At 39.1% G+C, this 19,653-nt stretch overlaps 1 long non-coding RNA gene across 2 annotated transcripts; it reads left to right on the top strand.

The window, feature by feature from the left end:
• Window positions 1–762: 762 nt before the first annotated feature.
• LOC120718714 lies at window positions 763–19,642 on the top strand. 2 transcript variants are annotated; one of them, XR_005692547.1, is made up of 3 exons: window positions 798–1,352; window positions 18,100–18,214; window positions 18,301–19,642. It is a non-coding gene; the product is annotated as an uncharacterized LOC120718714 (long non-coding RNA). The 2 variants fall into 2 exon arrangements; XR_005692546.1 differs by lacking the exon at window positions 18,301–19,642 and having other exon boundaries at window positions 763–1,352.
• The last annotated feature ends 11 nt before the right edge of the window (window positions 19,643–19,653 follow it).

Genomic DNA, 19,653 nt, shown 5'->3' with positions numbered 1-19,653 from the left:
TTAATTAAAATGTGAAATACATAAATAATTAATTAAATGTGTCAATAATTAATTAATTACATGTGTCATAACTATTTATTTAATTAATTAATTCCAATTTTAATTAATTATTGCCACATTTAATTAATTATTTAATGGTATATTTAATTAATGCATTATGGCAGTCCTGGCACTCCATAGATCCCTGTTCTCTTTTTGTAGTGCTTTTCTGTTTTCTTTAATCTGTGCTGATACGCACAGTGGTTGGACTGGTGTGTCTCTGTTTTCTGCCAACAGATGGCGGTGTTGCTATAGTAACGGAGGAAAGCATAGTGCGTGACTGAAATGTTTTCTAATAAAGACGATCGACATAAATCATCACAATAAATGTGATGGCCATTACAGGTGTCTGATTAGACCAATGTTTACGCCTGGATGATATGTTGAATATGAAAATAATTCCCTATTTGTAACATATAGTTATATTTATACTTAATTAGCGTATATTGTAGGGAACATAAAAATATAATTTGGAACAAGAGGGAGCAAGTATAAGGTGCTTTTTATTTGAGAACTAAACTAGTTTAGCTACCCTAAGTAGTTTTATGTATAATTGCGCTAGATGACGCAAACAACGGCCACCTGTCGCTACGCAAAGTTTTAAGTAGATAGAAAATATACATCAAACCTATAAGTATGTAACATATTGTGGATCTTGTGAGGTACATGTTACATTAAAGGCGTTGTCGGCGTCATGCGTGATCGCCATGGCTCTTCAGACAAGGGGTGGGGGGGAACCCTGACAAAAGACGAGAGAGAAAGTAGGGTTTGTTGGCCAGAAGTTACTCCGAAACCCTCTGGGACTATTCAATGCAACATCTGCCAAGGGTGGCGACCCCTTTCACACCACCCCCCTGCGTTCATATAGCATTTCTAAACGGGCTTTTCACCAGTGCAATGACACAGCGAAGAGAGTGAGCGAGCAGAGATATCGGTAAAGGCTTTATTGGACAACCCCGCAGTGACACCCCCCACCAGGCTTTTTTTTTTATTCTTCTCGGCTGTGCGCGCGCAGGAGCAGCTGTCATTGGCGCTTGTGCCCGCGCGCTGCATTTAGCGAGACTACCCTGTTTGAAGATTATGCTGCAGCTCTTGCTCTTGGCCATCTTGTGTCAGACAGGATGAGAGTGTGAAAAAAAAACACCTACAAGGAGAGGAGCGGTTTTTTTCTTCTCAACGTTGACAGGCGAATACCACAGAGGCAAAAATCACGTCTGCTATCGGCGCTGTGTGTGTTGGAAAGACCTCGTACGAGCTGTGGATTATTCCTAGGACATCACACTGAAACCATGAGCTGGGGGACAGAGCTATGGGTGAGTCCTGGTGCACTTGTAACGTTTGCTCTCGCTTTATCATTGAGTCCGTGTGTGTGCGTATAACGGTTCTCAGAATAAACACGCGTGTGACAATGCGCAGTACCCCGCTTTTTTCCGCTAAAAACGATGTCTAGCGAGCACGTCTTTATGCGTGTTAGTGTTCGATGACATAAGCTAAAGGGGGGCTAATTTGTAGCAGTTATTGCGTGAGATTGTGTGTTTTATTACTACGAGGTGGTATGGTGTTGTTAGCAAGAAGGGAATGGTGCATAAATATGGGCAGCTAGCGTTAGCTCGCCATCCATTTTAGTTTACATTTGAGCCTTTCAAACCACGCTTTTGCACACACCCCCTCGCAATATAACACGGCAATTCCCGTTTCCCAGCGCAGACAAATCGTTGTGGCTGTTTGTTCTCTTTGCGGCGACGGTTGCCTTTTTTTCTCTTTGCTTGTTACCGTGTAATGCATGGCTAACCCGCAGATAAATGCGCACATCTCACAGGCTGCATTATCAAAGCAAGCAGAGGAAGTAGATAAGGTTAAGTTCCCCTAGTTGTGCATCTCTGATCCTGAGGTTACTAAAACCAGAGGCAAATGTTGAACTCGTTCTTCCACTAAGTAGCAGGTTACACTCATTTCACTACTTATGGATTTATTACAGTCGCTACTTTTAAGCCCCCCAGCTGTGTAGTTATTTGCATTCTCTAAAAAGTATTTGCATCTACACAGAGATTTCAGATAGATTTTGAAGTAAAAAGTTTTGCCATAGTAGCTGTTTCGAAATAGCAGGTTAACGCAGGTGTTGCTAATCACATTAGCGAAGGATCAGAGGTGTAATTAATGTGATTAGTAACACCTCTTATTTCATGTCAAGATAGTTGCTGTGAAAAAAAAGAAACCGCATACTACATAGGCCTGTCTGAAAAGACAATAATATGGTTCCTGGAGTCACCAAGACCTTTATGAGCAGCAGCAGAAGACAAAGTAGAAGCCCAGTGACCCGACTACAATAAATTCCTCTACCATGATGTCACTTTTAAGCCTATTCCTCTTTGAAATTGACTTTCAGGCAGTGTTGAACTTCTTACAACCTGGAAGTAGCCCTCATCAAGCTAGCTGGCATTTCCTAATTTGTATTCAGACACATGCTCACACTTGTAAGGCAACCATGTAAAGAAAAAGGAAAAAGCAAAGCAGTAATGAACATTACAGAACTCTTTTTTTATGACTCGATAATAGGTAGTTGTTGCAAGTGTGAAAGAGTGATTCTTCTCCCCCCAGAGGTGCTTGCTTGTTGGCTGTTTCACAATTAATTGCACGTTTTAAATATAGCACATGTGCTAGTTTGTGCTTTGGCACAGACATGCATGAAGCCAAGCACGGAGTATAGATTTGAACCCGTCAGGAGGGTCAGAGTGTATTTACATAAACTCACGTTGCACCGTTTTTCATGCAAATATTTATAGCAAACACAACTTCTTTTAATATGAGGTGTCCAGCTTGAGAAATTTATTTGCTTGGTTTTTACCTGTGTGCAATACATCACATTACAGTCTCTTTAGGATTGCAGCTTGGAGCCCTTTTTGCCCTGACACAAACAGCAGTCTAAAGTCAATGTTATAAGTTTGATTTTTTTTCTTCTAGTAGACATCAAGGGGTCTGGAGATAGTTAACATAGGGATGTTTTTTCATTTCAGAAAAAAAGGAGGGGGAGCCACTCACTGAATTCTCCAGTAATTTACCTGGTCCAAAGTTCACAAAAAAAAAACCCAATGGCACTCCACATTTTGTTGCAGTTTTTCTGTGCTCTCTGTGTATTTTCACTTTTGTACCACAATGCTTGGCTGACAAATGCTATTGCCTAGGTAGTCATGCATAGCCAACATACCCTTGAGGTACTTTACAGACTTTCATGTGTACCTTTTGGTCTGGAAAGCATTTACAAGTTTTTTTTGCAGAGAATAATGTATTACAACCAGATGCTTGCTTTTTTTTCTTAGCAGGCTGAATAGAGTCCAGACACTTGATTCTTCAACATGCAGGCTGATTTGAGCAGTGCTCTGCAGGTGGACAATGCACACAGCTAATTGCGCTGTCGTCCCAACACAGCAACCTCAGCTATGCTATTGTGGCAGCACCCACACTTTTAAGTAGAACAAGGATGTAACTAACCAGTATGTTGTTGGTTAGATTGCATGTACATTTAGTTGTGCCCTGCATCTATGCACGATCTTTATTATGTACAATCCAGTTACTTTGATGTTTATTAAACAAATATAAGTAGACATCCCTCACATTTGAAGAGCTATAGGCAGAAAAGTTTTCACAATAAAATAGTTATCATAATAACTGTTTTAAGATGAGTGCACGGTTTCTGCCAGTGTAATATGAGCATTAGCTGTCACAAGGCTCGAGTGTAATGTTGCACTCACTTAATGCAACGCTATCCATTTGCTATAAATCTAGAGAGAACAGCATAGCTGAACATGAATGGATGAAATATCAAAAATTCTGCTTGCGTAAACCATCCATTGCTTAATCATTGCAGCTGTAGTTATTAGCCTGGCACGACACAAATTACTGGACATTAGCCTTAAAAGGAGCATGCAGCGTGACAGATGAAGGTTGAGTCACGACATGCACTGAACTTTTTCAACAAGCTCATCCTGTTGTTTCTCGCTTTGAACAGGAAAGTGTATGATATTTCAGGAAGTGAAGTAAAAGTAGAGCACAGTTTCTAAACTCTTAGCCACATGGTGAGGTAGTGCAAACAGATCTTATGGCGATATTTCTCCCTTTGCTGCTTTGTGGAGACAGTAGAGTATAACTGAAACTTTATCACAATAGAGAATAAAGTGTTAGCAGAACTGTATCAAATTACTTTTGTGGCTTGCAAATGTGAGCGTTAGACAGACTAACAGGGTAAATAAATGAACTTGACTTGTGGTGGGTCTTTATTGTTTGAACTGCATTACTCACAATGAGTAAAGCACCAACCAGTCAACTCCAAAATGTTGAATACCTTTGGTGCAACATCACAGCACCGATAATAGCATTCACTGTGTTCTTAAAGAAAGGTTTTGAGAATGTTTACTGGCATGCCATCCCACTCATGTCCTTGTCACAGTACCAGTTAGATGCTCAGTGTGTCAGAAACAGTGTGTCAGAAGAGCCTTGCTGTGGTTTGCAACATTATTTCTAAACAGCATTTGCCACTGACAATACAACCTAACCAGGATATTAAACATCATTACATTCTGACAAAATGCTATAAAAAGTAAGTTGGCATCAAAGTCTTTGCAAGATTGTTAGGAAATAACTGGCTTTCTTTTTGTGAAAGCAGAGAATTGAGTAAAACAATTAGAATCACATGCATGCACAAAAGGGAATAAGCATTATGTACAAATGTGACCGAATGGAACGAAACAAGAAGGAAGTCAAATGTGGTCTAACTTGTGACTGTTTCAATGTGGACCTGGTGTCAGAAAAAAATTAAAATTTTGTTCCTAACTATAGAGGTCTTGTCACCTTTAATTTAAAACAAAAAATCTAAATCAAGTCGGATTGAAGTATTGAAGAAAGCAAGACCGCAGCATTTCCTCTGAGATGTTGCTCAGATGCACAGTGTAGAGCTGGTGCTTTAAGCTGCAGAGGTGCTACTATATGAAGATCAATGAAAGAAGAAGATGCACATAATATTCTCAAAAACCAAAGTTGCATAGCTGTGAAAACTGAAAAAAGAAGTTAACCTCACCTTCTGGCTTTACAATGTGACTATAGAGCTTTCCATTATGACACACCTTGAATGTTTCACTTCTCTCGTGTGGATAATTTGGGAACTGGACAGAAGCTGCTTTTCTCACAGTTATGTTGGAGTCCGCTAAGTCTGCACTGCCTGTAGGATGTAAAAGTGTCTTTTCCTGTGACATAACTAATTGATGAGGCAACATGGACAAGGCTGAAACTCTACTCAAAGAGCAGCAGCTTAAGGTGAGTTGAGCTTTACAGAAGCATCACTGGATTTATGAATGAGGACACAATATCCCACAGAAGTGAAGTGCACTTTCCCAGTTTCTTTGATCGTGCATTGTATTGTATTGCCAGTTTCACCCAAGACATGGATCTGTGTGGGGAAAGTTGTACGGTTTGGAGAGGATTTGTAAACTTGCTTGCTTTCTCTTATATTTTTAATTGGAAATTTTAAGTCAACACCTGATGGTTTTAGTCTTGCATTTGCAGCAGTGAAGTATTCAGGGCTCTTTTCCTGGTGGTGTTTTTGGAGTCTAGTGTTAGGCAGATATTTCCCCAGTGTTTTCTGCTGTTCCATTTCATCTTGATTCAAGCTCCCCTGGGCTCTAGCCTCATCCCTCCTGGTGTTCTCTTGATATTCAGGGCATTTCCAGGACTGAAACCTGAGCTAGCTTGTTTCTTTCTATCAGTGTGTTGGAGTCAGTGGGGGTCAGAGCCTGAAACCCTTGGCAGACTACAACCACCATTGCTCTCACCATTAAATCTTGTACCCGTCACCACCCACCTGCTGACTCAGCGATACCACTTCCAGTCTATTTTCTCTTCTCCTCCTTCTTTAAGCTCTTGTGATGCTAAACAAAGATGAATGAATCTGGATTTGTTCTAAAGACTCTTAAGGAGTGAAGAACAGAAGAAAGCGGCATTCATACAGAATTGGCTCACAGCATTTTTTTTTAAATTAGCTAGACCATTTAAAGTAGAATTTGATTTGATTTCCCATTTGCTGGTTTCTTAAATGTGAAAATTTGGTGCTTTTCAGATGACACGTGACTTCCTCCACAATGGGAGCGGTTTAGGCTGTTTTGTCATGTTGTCCATGGAAATGTGACTCATTTCCTCCCACCACAGAGTGTAACTGTAACCTCTAATCTTTAGTCACCACCTCTTTTGTTATTTGTAAAGTCAGATTCTAATCATTGCTGTGACAGTGGCAAATATACAGCTGTTGAACTGCAGTCACTCCAAGTTGACATGTTGTCACCTGAACCTTGTAGCTGTCTGTATTATCCTAATTGCTGTTATATTGTACCGCATACTGTAAGTGTGACTTGTAGTGATGGTAGTGTATTTATTGTTTGTTATTTTTGTGGCTTTTACATTTTTGTTATCCCCAAAGACAAACTGTATGTGATAGCACAGATGTTACATATAACCATCTAGGAAGCATCAGGGTGTGTGTGTGTGTGTGTGTGTGTGTGTGTGTGTGTGTGTGTGTGTGTGTGTGTGTGTGTGTGTGTGTGTGTGTGTGTGAGAACGTGCTGAAAACACGAGTTTAGTGGTTGTTGTGAATGCACTTCCTGATACTTTGCCTTCTGGAAATCTGTTCATTTTTATTCAAGATGTGGTCAGACCATATTATCAGTTACTTCAGGACTTTATTCATGTCAAATGATTTAGTGGTAATAAAAACTGGACCATGCAGACATCCAGTTACCACACGTTTGTCTCCCACTTTTTTAACTGCGGGACTCCATTTCTACCAATTACTCTAGCCCACTCATACCTTTCTTTAATATTGCTCAGTAGCTCTTGTCTCTTACACTCTTTTCATGTTCACTCGTTTGGAAACAGCTTTAAAATACTGTTTGTTTGCTTTGACCATGTCAATACAGCATTTATGTGTTGTAGTTTTTTGGGGGGGATGCACCAACTTCTTAAACAGGCATTGGTTCTTCAGCCTCAGTCCCTTCAGTTTTGATTATATCTGTGATATTCCTTCCTTTACAGTTAGAAGAAGAAGAAGAAGAACTGACTTCATATTTTATGGTTAATAAGTGACTGTGTGAGCTTTTTTGAGGCTTCTTTGGAAAACTACAGTGTTGTAATGGATTCTGCTTTTGCAGGATTCTGCATTAAACCTATTTTGTCTCAGCTAGACTGGTATTTTGAATAAGGTAGAAGGTAAATTGTGTGCACTTACATTAATAATTAATAGTTAATGATGCCAGACAGAGAGGACAGAGAGCACTGATTGTAGTGTAAAATAGCTTTAACAGTAAATGCCATTTAAATCTTTAACCCCGATTCCCATTCAGTAACAGCTATGTCCCTCACATTTCTCCCTGAATAGTTGTTGCCCTCCATATACTGTACATTAAAATAGAAAATACTGCATAGAACTTAGAATTGTCAACGTGTTTTTTTTGTGTAAGTGCCTCCATGATGAGTAATCTGCCTGTCTTGTCAGGCAGCCCCTAAAAAGAGGCATCTTTACTCATATCCTGAGATGAGGCATGTTAGGGTGGAGCGAAACGACTGCCACATAATTTAGAGATTGCCTGGGAAACTGTAGCACATATCTCAGCTCATTTAGATAAGTGAAAGTACTCCATGTTCCCTAAGGCCTTTACCTTGTGGAGAAGTTGTACACGTATATTAACATGAGCGTAAAAGAGAGAGAAATGAATGGATTTATAAAATCCAGTTATGGTCCCACAGTTTGTGTGGCCTGTTAGCAGATTACTGGCTTTTGTTCAGCTGTGTTGGTTTAACAAGTACACTAGTGAAAAACAAAAAAAAAAACAAGTACACTAGTGAAAAACAGCGCGCTCTGTTGTATTAGCAACACTGCTCCCTGACTGCGCTAGCAGTAGTTGTATGACTTCACTTTTAAATTGTGTTGTGCCACTCAAGTATAAATGACTTCTTGCTGATGTGCGCCTTCACCTTAAAGAAAGTGGTTTGACCCTTGTTATCTGAAGCTAAGCTGGAGTGAGTTGGAAGCATTTGCAATAAATGTTCCGTGTCACTTCTGAAGAAAGTCTCTAGCAAGACAGTTGGGTCAAAGTGTAAAATACATGAGATGCAAACATGTTTAATCTAGTCTCTCATTTACAACCACAATGTTTGCCAGCAGACTTAATTATAAGGTAGTGCAGTTTGTTTGTGTTTTTTTTTTAAAATTACATAAGTCCCATGGCAGCCATAATTTGATTTTAAGACTTGTTGACAAAGATGTGCAGTAATCTCAGACAGTATAGTTTGAGCCACTGCAAAGGAACATGTTGTTAGTATGTTATTCAGTGGAAAGTATTTAAATCGGGCATGTCATGGCAACATGTAGCATGACTGCCTTGAAACCCGGCATCTATACTATTAGGGACAGCTGAGCAGGGGTGTCATTTAGAACCTGAAGTCAGTATTAACTCACTGCTTTGGCATGTGTCTGTATTTATTTACCAAGCAGCAACCTCTGGGCCTGTAAAAATGAAGCCAATGTCCAAGTGCCAAAGGTGCATTTCCTTAAATGGCCAATTGAGGCTGGTTCCAAAGATGAGCAATCTGCAGCTGTGCAGTTACCACTCTCATTTAAATTGTCTTCACACTTAAAAGTTATTCATGTTTGAGACATGGTTGCTTTTAATACAAGGTGGGTGCTGAGACTGTTTTGGTGCATGTTGGAGCTTTTTTAAGCTCATTATTTTACATTATCTGACACTAGACCAACAGACACTGCAAGAAGTCTTTTCATAGCTTATTTATTTATAGGGGATGAATTTTAGCAATGACGAGAGGGATTGTGTTTGTATAATACACCCTTAGCTATGGATGCCTTGAGCTGGTCAAACTGGTGATAACTTAGCACTGCCATTAGCACTTAGCACTCCTCTCATAATTTAGCTGTTAAAAAACAAAACAAAACAAAAAGTAGCAATAGTAATTATGGCTGAAATCTTTAAAACAGTAGTTCAGGTAAGTTCACAGAGGATCTTTCCTATGTGCTATAATAGCATATATCTGCAATAAGCTAATATCAGAAAATGCTGTTATAGGTTGATTCAATTGCAAGTTGTTCGCAAATTAGAGTGCCAGATTTAGGTAAAGTATAGATCAGCCTATATGTAATGGACAGTCAGTACACCTCTTGCTTTAGTGATCCATTTATATAATCTTATGAAGCTTATGGACAGGGAATCTATCACAGTTAAATGTAGATAACATTCAGCTTGAAGAAATGAGAGATGATTATCAACTGACAGACTAAAATATAAATTCATTACAGTTCATTCAAATTGGGCATTTTCCAAAGTTCAAAGTTTCCTTCATTCCACAGACCGTGTTATATAAAGAATTAAAGAGCTTTATCCTCCAAAAAGAAGAAAAACAGCTCAGCAGGAACAATGGCTAATGTGTGTTTGCAGGATTAGCCACAAAGCAGCCTATTGGGTAGTAAAGGTAGAAGGGGGTGTAGTAATCAGATTAATGACTTCATGGTTTAATCAAGTTCTGTGCTAGTTCCTTCTCATTATGCTTCTTATTCTTGGTGCATTCTCGGAGTTTACACTGGCCCCTGTGAAATGAAAAATGTTTGCGTATTAGGTATTATCAGGAGTCTTTGCACCACTGTATTCTGGATCTTCAAACTATCAGCACTCAATTATTATTTCAGGACAGGTTTTTCTTTTCTATTTTATCCCAGTGAGACGGATTAATTTGCGATTTATTTTCCTATCCTGTTGCTTCATGAAAACAGTGACCATGTTGCGGAGAAGAAGTGAGTTTTTTGTTTTTCTGGACAGTGCTCTTTCTGTGATTACACAAAAAGAGGAACAGAAAGAAGAGCCACCGCTGAGCCCTAGTGACGAGTATCTACAGGTGCTACTGCAGATGAAAACGACCAGTGCTGTAAGTCAAGTATTTCTGACTTCAGTCATATTTGCACAGTGATTCGTTTAGTTCAGACAAACAGCAGGATTAGTCAAAGGTATGGGTAACAGTCATAAAGGGTTCTGATATACTGTCTGAGTGAAAGAAGAGACGCCGAGCTGCAGCAGAACTTTCCATTTGATGTCCAAACTTTCCTTCTTGAGTTGGCTATGACTAACAACTGACATGCAGAAATGTCCTGTTACATAAATGCCACAAGAAGCTCTTCTTATTAAAGGAGCAAACCTATGAGAGCTCATACTTCTTACCAGTGTTACAAGACAGAAGTAAATAACAAGATAGCACAGTAAAAAAAAACCTATAGCTTAAAGCAAGAGTGCATTATGCACATGTGCATGAATCAACTTCCATCCTTAAATTTTCAGACCATCAGAGGAGTTATTTCTATAAATACCTGCAGTGCATGCAAACAAGACTTGTTTTACGTAAGGTCATCCACCGCCTCAAACAGCTGTTCATATTTTACAGGAAGTTTTGCGTGTATGGTTGCTGCACATGTGCATTTGCCCTGGACACGTGTGCCTTGTACTTTCACAGTTATTTTCATATTACCTAACATGAGACAGTTGATAGCTGATCCTAAAAAGTGATAATAAAAATTGTTTTCATATCATCATCAGTTTTGTTGTTGTTGGTAAGACTGAGGCAGGGGGGCACTGTATTTGAAGAGTTTTCAACCTGCTAGTCCTTTTTGGCTTTAATTCATTATGAGGACATAGGTAAATTTAGTGCGTACACCATAATAAGTCCTTTTAACCCAAGTTATGATGCCTCTGAGTGTACTTTCTTTCTTTAAAGTTGCCATTGCCCATAAGTTTGCAGGTAGGCTACTTATTGACTTTTGTAACTCACTGAATTTTGTGCTATTTAAATATGAACATATGTTCATTCTTTTGAATGAACATATGTTGCTACTCCACGCTGCAGCTGGTGGAGCTGTGATTGAATACGTGTACCATTTACAAAACTATTATTAGACCAAACCTACTTTGAAGTAATCATCATAATTTCACACTCAAAGCCTTAAACATTTAACATTAAAGTTAGTGTAACATCCTAACACAGACCGGCTTTTAGATGGTGTTTGATAATGATTTTGTTCATAGTTGGAGACGAGTGACGAGTACCTACAGCTCGTGCTGCAGATGAAAATAATTTTGTTTTGAGCTGTAGTATGCAAACAAATGCAAAATTTACCCTCGACTGCTTATTTTAACAAAATGAAGCAACACATCTGTGACCTGGTGTCAGGTAGTTTTCAGCTGACTAAAAGTAAACTTTCAGTAATTTTACTAATTAAGCCATTTGGTTTGGGGGGATTTGTTTACCACAGTTGTGAAAACACCTTGGATTTAAAGATGTAGCTCTTTAGTTTAAATCAATCGTGACCAATTTCTCCTCCTGGACTAGGGGGTCATACCGAGCTATGGAGGCATTGTTCCACCCCACTTTATTGGACAAAGCCTGATGTGTGTCAGAGAGAGGGTTTGGCATCTCCACCAAATATTTGTTCTTGCAGCTGAACGCCCACTGTCGTGAGGAGGCACAAGAAAACGCTGCATTGACCCACTCAGGGGGACATCAGTTTTCACTCCATCTCTGAGGGTGGTGCTTTTGTCTGGTCAGTAAAAAGCTGTATGTAACGTTCTGAATAATCACTTAATAAACCAGACCAGGACATTTTGTGCAACTTTGTTTTTTTTAAAGTTGAGGCTACATTTGGTAGAACAATTGGGCTATTTGTTTTTTTTCTTTCTTTCTTTGGTGTGACCCTCACAGCTTAATGACCAGTTCTCAGTGAAAGCAGATTCTTCCTCACTCTTCTCATTCGGGACGGGGTTTGTCAGCTAATGAGACTCAAAATAGCTTGCTCATATTTCCCGTGATTCGAGTTTAAAGCTGTTCTGATAACCATAACACTAGTTTGGTGTGAAACAAAACAAAAACCTCTGCAACTCAGACAGTCAGTGGTCTGTGTAGGAATCCCCGTCATTATATACCTTGCATGATTCACTTCCACCAGCAAAAGTCTAGACAAGTAGAAAAGAAAGAGCTCCTCCTTTGACAGCACAGACCTGCTGTTCTTGCTCTTCAGTCAACGCATTGACCCTTCAAAATAAAGGCAAAAGCATCCATGGACTTTTGCACTGCTCCCTCTCTAGGTGAGCATCTGTCTCCTCGACCACTCCGGGTTACCCTCTGTGCTCGTGTGACCTCACCACTTTCTGTTCTTTCTTTTCATTCAAAGCCTTTCAGTGGGTGGTTAGACTCCTTATGTTTAAAGTTGAAATCCGATTAAAGGCTTAATTGGAATTTTGCAATTGCATAAATAAAAAAAAAAGAAAAAGCGATGCATCAAAATAATTTCAGTAAAACATTTCCCAGTGGGGACTTATTGTTATTTTTAATTTATTTTTCATTTACTGTAGAATTGACTATGTTGCAGAGAGAAATAAATGAAGCACATTATACAAACTCTTTACTAACAAAACAAAGCCAAACATAATTCATACTTTCATTTTTTAAAGTTATTAGTCTGTAATTCCTTTTCATGTTCTTTCCTCTGAGTTGACAAGTGAAATAGCCCCCCCTTGCCCCTTTTTCTTTATTCTTGTGCTTTAATGGCATATTGATTTTTACTGTGATCAGCAGAGCAGCAAACTGACCTCTTCAGGGTTGGTATGAGTCCAGTAATATAAGAAGTGTGCCCAGAAGTTTGCTGATGTAACACAGGGCCTGTTTCAGGTGCTTTTTCCATGATCTCATTATCCTGGCTGTACAAAAGGAGAGATAACTATGCTAAACGGTTCCCTTTTGGTGCTCCCTGCATTCCTTCATGAAGTGAAAAGTCTAGGGCTGTCCTAAATACTCACATTTAGCTTAGCAGCTTTGGTAGTAATCAAAAGCAAATATCTCAATCTTTAACCTCTTAAGCCCCAAGCCTAACTGATCTCCTGCCTTTTGCCCCCGTATCAGGGGGCGTTGGGGCTTAAGAGGTTAACAAAACCTGGGGAGCAGGGTGCTAAAGATGATTGATCTGATGCCTTGTTCTTTAAACATAATTTTTATTTTAGGCTAATTATTTTAATTGTTGATTCTACGCTTACTAAATATCTGAATGTAAGCGTGCTGATACTCTCTACTGTCTGCTGCTGAAGAAAGGAGAACAGACAGTAGGCCAGAAAATAATTTTTCTGCTTCAATACTATTTGTATATGACTTCACTGCATTTCTTTTGACAGTTAAAGAAATATATACTGCTTAAAAGGTGCATGTGTTATTCAAAATTATTCAGTGGTTAGGAACTGATTATTAGGATAAGACTATTTTATTGTTTCCCATAGGATAGATAATAAAATCTTCATAGATTAGGCCACTGTTGCATCCAAAAACGCGTAACATCAAAGATAACAAAAAACCCTGAATGGATTACTCCAAATCCCTTCAAATAGCTCTTATTGCTAATGTTGTTACGATAAGAAAAGAAGCCCCTTCTTTCAGTTGAAGGAAGAAGTGTAAGGTATACATCATGGAAGCAATGAAATGACCTGGAAATTTTTATTTTAAAGCTACTGGGTCAAAAGATTAGTTTTGACTTTGAATACCACTAAATTCATAGCAATTGTGAAATTTAGCCTGAGGTCTTCGTGAGGTTTGATTTAATTACACTGGTTTTCAAAAGCTCTGCTATGATCAGAGAGGTTGGAGTGATATTTTAAGGGCCTGAATGTTGGTGTTAGAAGTTTTTTTTTTTTTTTTTAATACTAGTCACTGTTCATATATAACTTGTGCCCTTTTTTTTCATTAGATTTTGCATAGAGGGAGAAGTTCCAACCACATAATATCATATATTGTTTACAAAGTGAAATATTTCTGTGAATTTAATCCAACAGGAATTTGTAACCATTCCAGTGAAACTGGCTCATCTTTGCCTCAGATGAGTTGATGTGTTGAGAAAGCCTGTCTTTAAATGGGGAGCAAGGCAATGGCCTGGGCCTTTATTATTTGTGGGATTGCAAAAGTTGTTGTTCAATAGTATGTATTAGTTCAGATTAAGTGGCAGTCTGATACCTGCACTGTAATCTTCCTAAAACGCTCAAGAATAACTAGAGTTTATGAGGCTGACCCTTATACAGATATGCATTAGTTTTCTTACAGCCCATGGACCACCTACATAAATTTAGTAACTGCTAATGTTCCCTTTGTTCTCAGTTTGAATCTGTTTTCCATTTCCTGAATAATAAAAAACATTTAGTCACACAGTTATATTTATTTTCTTTTATATACGACCACACTAGTACATGTGGCTCACTGACTGGGACGGTATCCTGAAAAAATAAGTGCAGTGGACCTGGGTCATCTCCTGAAGGGATTCCAGCATATTGGCTTTGATAGCAATAAAGTCAGGTGTCCGAGGCAGCAGATGAAAGGATGGTTGTCATAAGTTATTAGTACAAGGGGCAGTAGGAGGATTAATGGAATGGATTGTTTCAAATTTAATGTCTGTTAGAGGTTTTGTTTGTATTCAAACCACTTTTGTTATCATATTCCGTATTTCTACTTGAATTTTTCTCGTGTTTTTTAGGGCTACGACTAATTACACTTGATTGAATTTTGGCAGTCATTCATTTAGTGTGTTCCGTGTCAAAAACTAGTTACGTTTTCACAATTCTGCAAAGCAAATGTATGTATTATATTGGCTTAGTTGACTTGTGTCGGTTTTTTTGGCAAGTAGCATGACATTTAACTCATTCACTGCCAGCCATTGGCAGTGAATGAGTTAAACCCATTGACTCATTCACTGCCATTGACCGTTATAGACGTCAATGGCAGTGAATGAGTTAATCAGAGACGGTGAGCAATTTGAATCTGTTGGGTCACATCTATTTTGTGATTCCTAAATCAGACATGTGGAGACCTTGCCCAAAAAGAGCCAGCACCAAGATACATAAGTCAGTCATGTGGAGGTTCAGCTTCAGCTGTGCAGTGACAGGCCTGTTTCTTGTTATTGTAATAAACAGTGTTGTGAAAATGTCTTTGCTCCATACTGGTTTACTATTTTTTTTGTATGTTTGTCACAATTAAATGTTTTAGATCATCAAACAAATTAAATAAGATAACACAAATGTAAACAAAAGGTCTAATGTCACACTTTTTCACACAGGGCTATATAGGTTTGGATGTTTTTCTCCCTTAATAATAAACACATTCATAACGTAGCATAAGCGTATGCTTTAAAAACTTTTTTGTGGCTTACTAGTTCTTTAAATTGAATCAGCGTCTTCAATGGTCTCATGGGATTAGCATCTCTGCTCATCACGTTGACATTGTGGTTTGAGCCGTCATCTTATGAATCTGTGCACATGCATAGTGGAAGTTTTAAAGTTTTTAATTGAGCAGTTCTATATATGCACGTTTTATGTTCCTCTAACCATTGACATGAAAGTTATGCCTGAGTCTACATTCATATAAATAGAGCCTTCAAAATACCTGACCTTTTATTTGATGCCTGTCAAGTAGAGGTACTTACTTTGAAATATGTGGGGTCAAAACCTCCCAGCAGAAAGGTCAAGTTTGCCCCACCTGATACGTTTGGGAAGTCAGTAACTCCAGTTTATCAATAAAACCAGCTTGAGATGCTCCTGTTGTTGAGATCATGGCATTACAATACAGGATTGAAAATGTGGTGTAACCTAATGATAAAGTATGAGTATATGCTTGTGTCTTACTTTCACATAATGCATTTCTTTCTTTGATCGCACTCTCTTCTAATTCATAATTTATTAATACACTTTTTCTCTTGTAGCCTGCAAATGGCTTGGTTGATGGCTTTTCCATTTTACTTCAGGAAGTGTCTCTTGATTCGTGATCTCAGAATGACTCATCATTATCATGGATCCATTTTTTTATTTATTTTTTTATTTTTTAAATTAGATAAATGGTAAAGTGAACAAGGTGACAATGTTTACAAGACCCCAGCAATGTGGGCTAGTCCCTCTTGTAATTTTAATCCCCTCGCATATAATCCCGCCTCTTCTGCCATTTCCATTCTTTTCATGACCCCTCCCTCTGTTTTTTCCGCTCTCTCTCACTGTCCTCTCTCATCCCACTTATTCCACCTTACGGCTGATGGAGCATTAAGCCTGAATGCTGTGGGCAGCCATAGCTTCAGATTCAGAGCGTGCACTTGAGTGAGCCACTGCTGCGCGAGTTCCTCCCCTGGTCTTTCACATTCTTGCTGTTTCTGGATAATCAGGAATTACTTGCTTGAACTGGCCAGTTTCTGTTGTTATTGTGTAGAAGTGGGGGTTCATTGTTCCCCATGACGTTACCCCTTTAACTGTGGATATCTAGAGCATGGTCTTGTGGATGCCCTCTCCAAATTAACCACAGCTTTTTGGTGCTCTAATTTGGAGGACATCGGATGGACATTTTCTGGATTTGTATATTTTGAATGATTCCACGACGAGACACAGTGGATAAGATGGTGCCCCTACAAAAAGGGTAATCTGAGTTATGTGTGCAGAGGAGGAGAGGAGGGTTTTGTGTGCATGATGTGGGTGCAGCTATGTGTGCTTATTGTTTTCTGTTTTGTGCCCTGAATGCTGGATGTCTGTAATAATTTTCATCATGAAGTAAATATTGTTAATTGCTTTAATTGGAACATGGCGTCTCAGAGTGAGCATGTGCTTGGGCGATAACAACAAGCAGTGGATGGGTGTCTGAAAGTTTAGACTTTAGGATTGATGAGGCAGAGTTTAATTTCAGTAAAAATGTGTAAATCTGTTGATTTCATCTTCTGCTGAGTCGCTCGTTGATGAGGAGTGATTGCTCATTGAAACTGACTAACAATGCAGAGTGCACCACTACCCCTCACCCTCATCCTTCTCACTCCATTGTTTTTGCTTTAGTAGCAGTTAATTGTGTGAAGGCTTGTTCAAAGGTGTGCAAGAAATTTTGATCACCCTCTAGACAACATTTGTGGCTTCAGTAAAGCTAGAAATATGTTTTCCTGAAGTGTTTGAATATTTTGCACTTCTAACAAATAAGCCAGTTTAACACACCTTCTCATAGGCTACACTACACCTCTTAAACTTTTCATCACCACAACCACTTCCTGTGTCTAGGGTAAGAAAGCGCTCTTTGTGGAGGATGTTCTAAAGTGCCCTGCATGGTTTGCGTTGAGAATTAGAAAGAACTTTTTGCACTGTGCTTAAGAGCAATTATCTGCACTCAGGAAGACTACCGACATGTTAGAAGAGAGGATGGGAGATTGTTGGAGCCGCACTAAGGTTGTCCGTGTCTTTTTTGTTGTTCACCTTTGGAATTATTTTGTAATTCTCTTGGAATTAAGCATACGATTGTTAGTGAAACTTTGCACGTATGTAAATCGATATTCAGATGAAGGCTTTTCTTTTTTGAAGTGATGAATTTCAAGACGTGACCTCAGCCAACTAAAGGCTCATTTTTTCCTCACAAGTCATGAACGAATCATGAAGAATGAGTTCAGTCTGAACAGCTGTGTTTGGTTATCAGTAGTGAGGATTGCTGCTGCTGCTGCTGCTGCCTGTTTTTACTATGAGCTCTACTTTTTCTCTGTAACAGACCACAATTTGAAATTAAATTAAGAGTAGCAAGGGGAAACTTGCTGGAAAATGACTCGGTGTCAGGAGGACAGTTGCAGGCTTATTCCAGGAAACACGTCCTTTGAAGAGTTTAAATCACAATTTAGGTTGTTTGAGATCAATTACTGAGAATAAACCAATGCGTGGCCTGTGGGAAGCCAGATGAGCAGTAGTCTACAAACAGAAGTTACATTTTAATAAACTTAATGATTAGTATGAGCAGTGCTCAACTGCAAAGGTAAAAATGCAAGTGGGCCAGAGTAAGTGAGCAAAAGATCGACAGTAGGTCCCTTGCAGTGCCGTCATTGAACTGATTGAATCGTTTGTAATGCTTAACTTTCTTATTACAATGTAAATGGCATTACAGAGTGCTTTATTTTCCTTCTTGATGATGTAATCACCATCTTCTTCTTTTCTGCAGGATCAGTTTGACAACTTGGAAAAGCATACACAGTGGGGATCGAGTTTGTGGAAAAGTACACCAAATTTGTCAAGGAGAGATCAGAAATTGAAACCAACTATGCAAAACAGATTAGGTGAGTATTTAAGTTTACTCAGAATCATATCGTGGGTTGCAGAAGCAGTTGTAATAATGGTGAATGTTTTCCTCTTGATGACATAGATAAAAAAGACACACACAGAAACAGACACTACAGCAGGATTTGACCTACCGAAGTGCCCCTGAGACTGAATCTTAAACACCACATTTTGAAGCTGACCTTGACCTCTGGCTTCCCATAGGAAGAGGAGACTAAATGAACAATCCCATGTGGGAAACCGTGCATTGGAATACAAGTTATCAAGAAATTCTCTTATTTTCACAGCAGTGTTGTTGTTTGCCTGCAAGGAAGCAGAATTACCTTATGTAACTGCAGAACCAAACATGCAAGCGGAAGAGGTTGTCTATTCCCCTCCATCCTTTTGTCTGTGAAGAGTCTGTCTGCTGCTTTGCACTCTCTCCTGCGTGCTGTCTGATTGTGTTGCTAGCTTCAGTTTCAGGCAAGAGGAAGTCAGGTTGTGGGGGAAGGGGGTGAAGCTTGTGTTTCCATAGAGATTACTAGGTATCAGCATTATCAACCCCAGGTCTGACCCAGATTTTTTCCCCCCTCCAATCACAAGTGTTGGTCCCGCCCCCTCCACTGTGTTTTGCTGCAGTCACTTATTTTTTTCAGGGGAAGTAGTGGGAGTGTATTCGGTCCTGCATTGACAGGATGCGCTTCACAAGACCTCTTGCATCCATGCACAGTGGGAGATACCCCCCAAATCCACAATCCTCCTATTTAAAGAGGCCAGGCAATATGGCTAATGCTTTAAGTATTGCCCCCCAACCCCCAGTTTCACAGAATCTAGCCACTACCATTCCAGTATTCACAATGAAGGCCTCTGTAACACGCCCTGTGATCCTGTATGCAGACCTTGCCATGCCTGTTTCTTGATAATTAAGTCAGCTTGAGATAATAGGACTATCTGTCTGTGTTTATATGCATGCATTACCTACATATCTCTGTATTCACTAACTTTTCAGACCTAAATACGGACACATGCAAACAGAGGTGTTTTTTTAAATGGTGCATATAGTTTTCCTAACTATTAATTTTGTTCTGTTCTTTTCTTTCTGCAAATCTGCTAAGTAATAATGTTGAACTTTAAGTATTTAAGGTCCTCTTTTATTGTCTGGATCATTTTAATGGCATGTAAAATACATTGCCTCAGTTAAATAAAATTAGTTAAATTAAAGCAACAAATATAGATATCCAATAATTCTGTTAGTTACTAGCTCTGTCACTGTGTGTTCCGCTCATCTAGCTATAGTAGGTTTATTGACCTGGAGGCTCTCCAGATGGTCCGAATGTTTTCAGGGCTTACTGTTATCTAGCATACACATATACACACAGATATATGTGCATATCGACATGCTTGACAGAAAAGCTAAAATGAGATAGTTAGGACATTAAGACAGAGGTTTTGCGACTCA

This window comes from Simochromis diagramma, unplaced genomic scaffold (assembly GCF_900408965.1).
Source record: "Simochromis diagramma unplaced genomic scaffold, fSimDia1.1 OVJJ01000682.1, whole genome shotgun sequence".
NCBI lineage: Eukaryota > Metazoa > Chordata > Actinopteri > Cichliformes > Cichlidae > Simochromis > Simochromis diagramma.
This window is presented reverse-complemented; position numbering and strand designations above follow the sequence as displayed.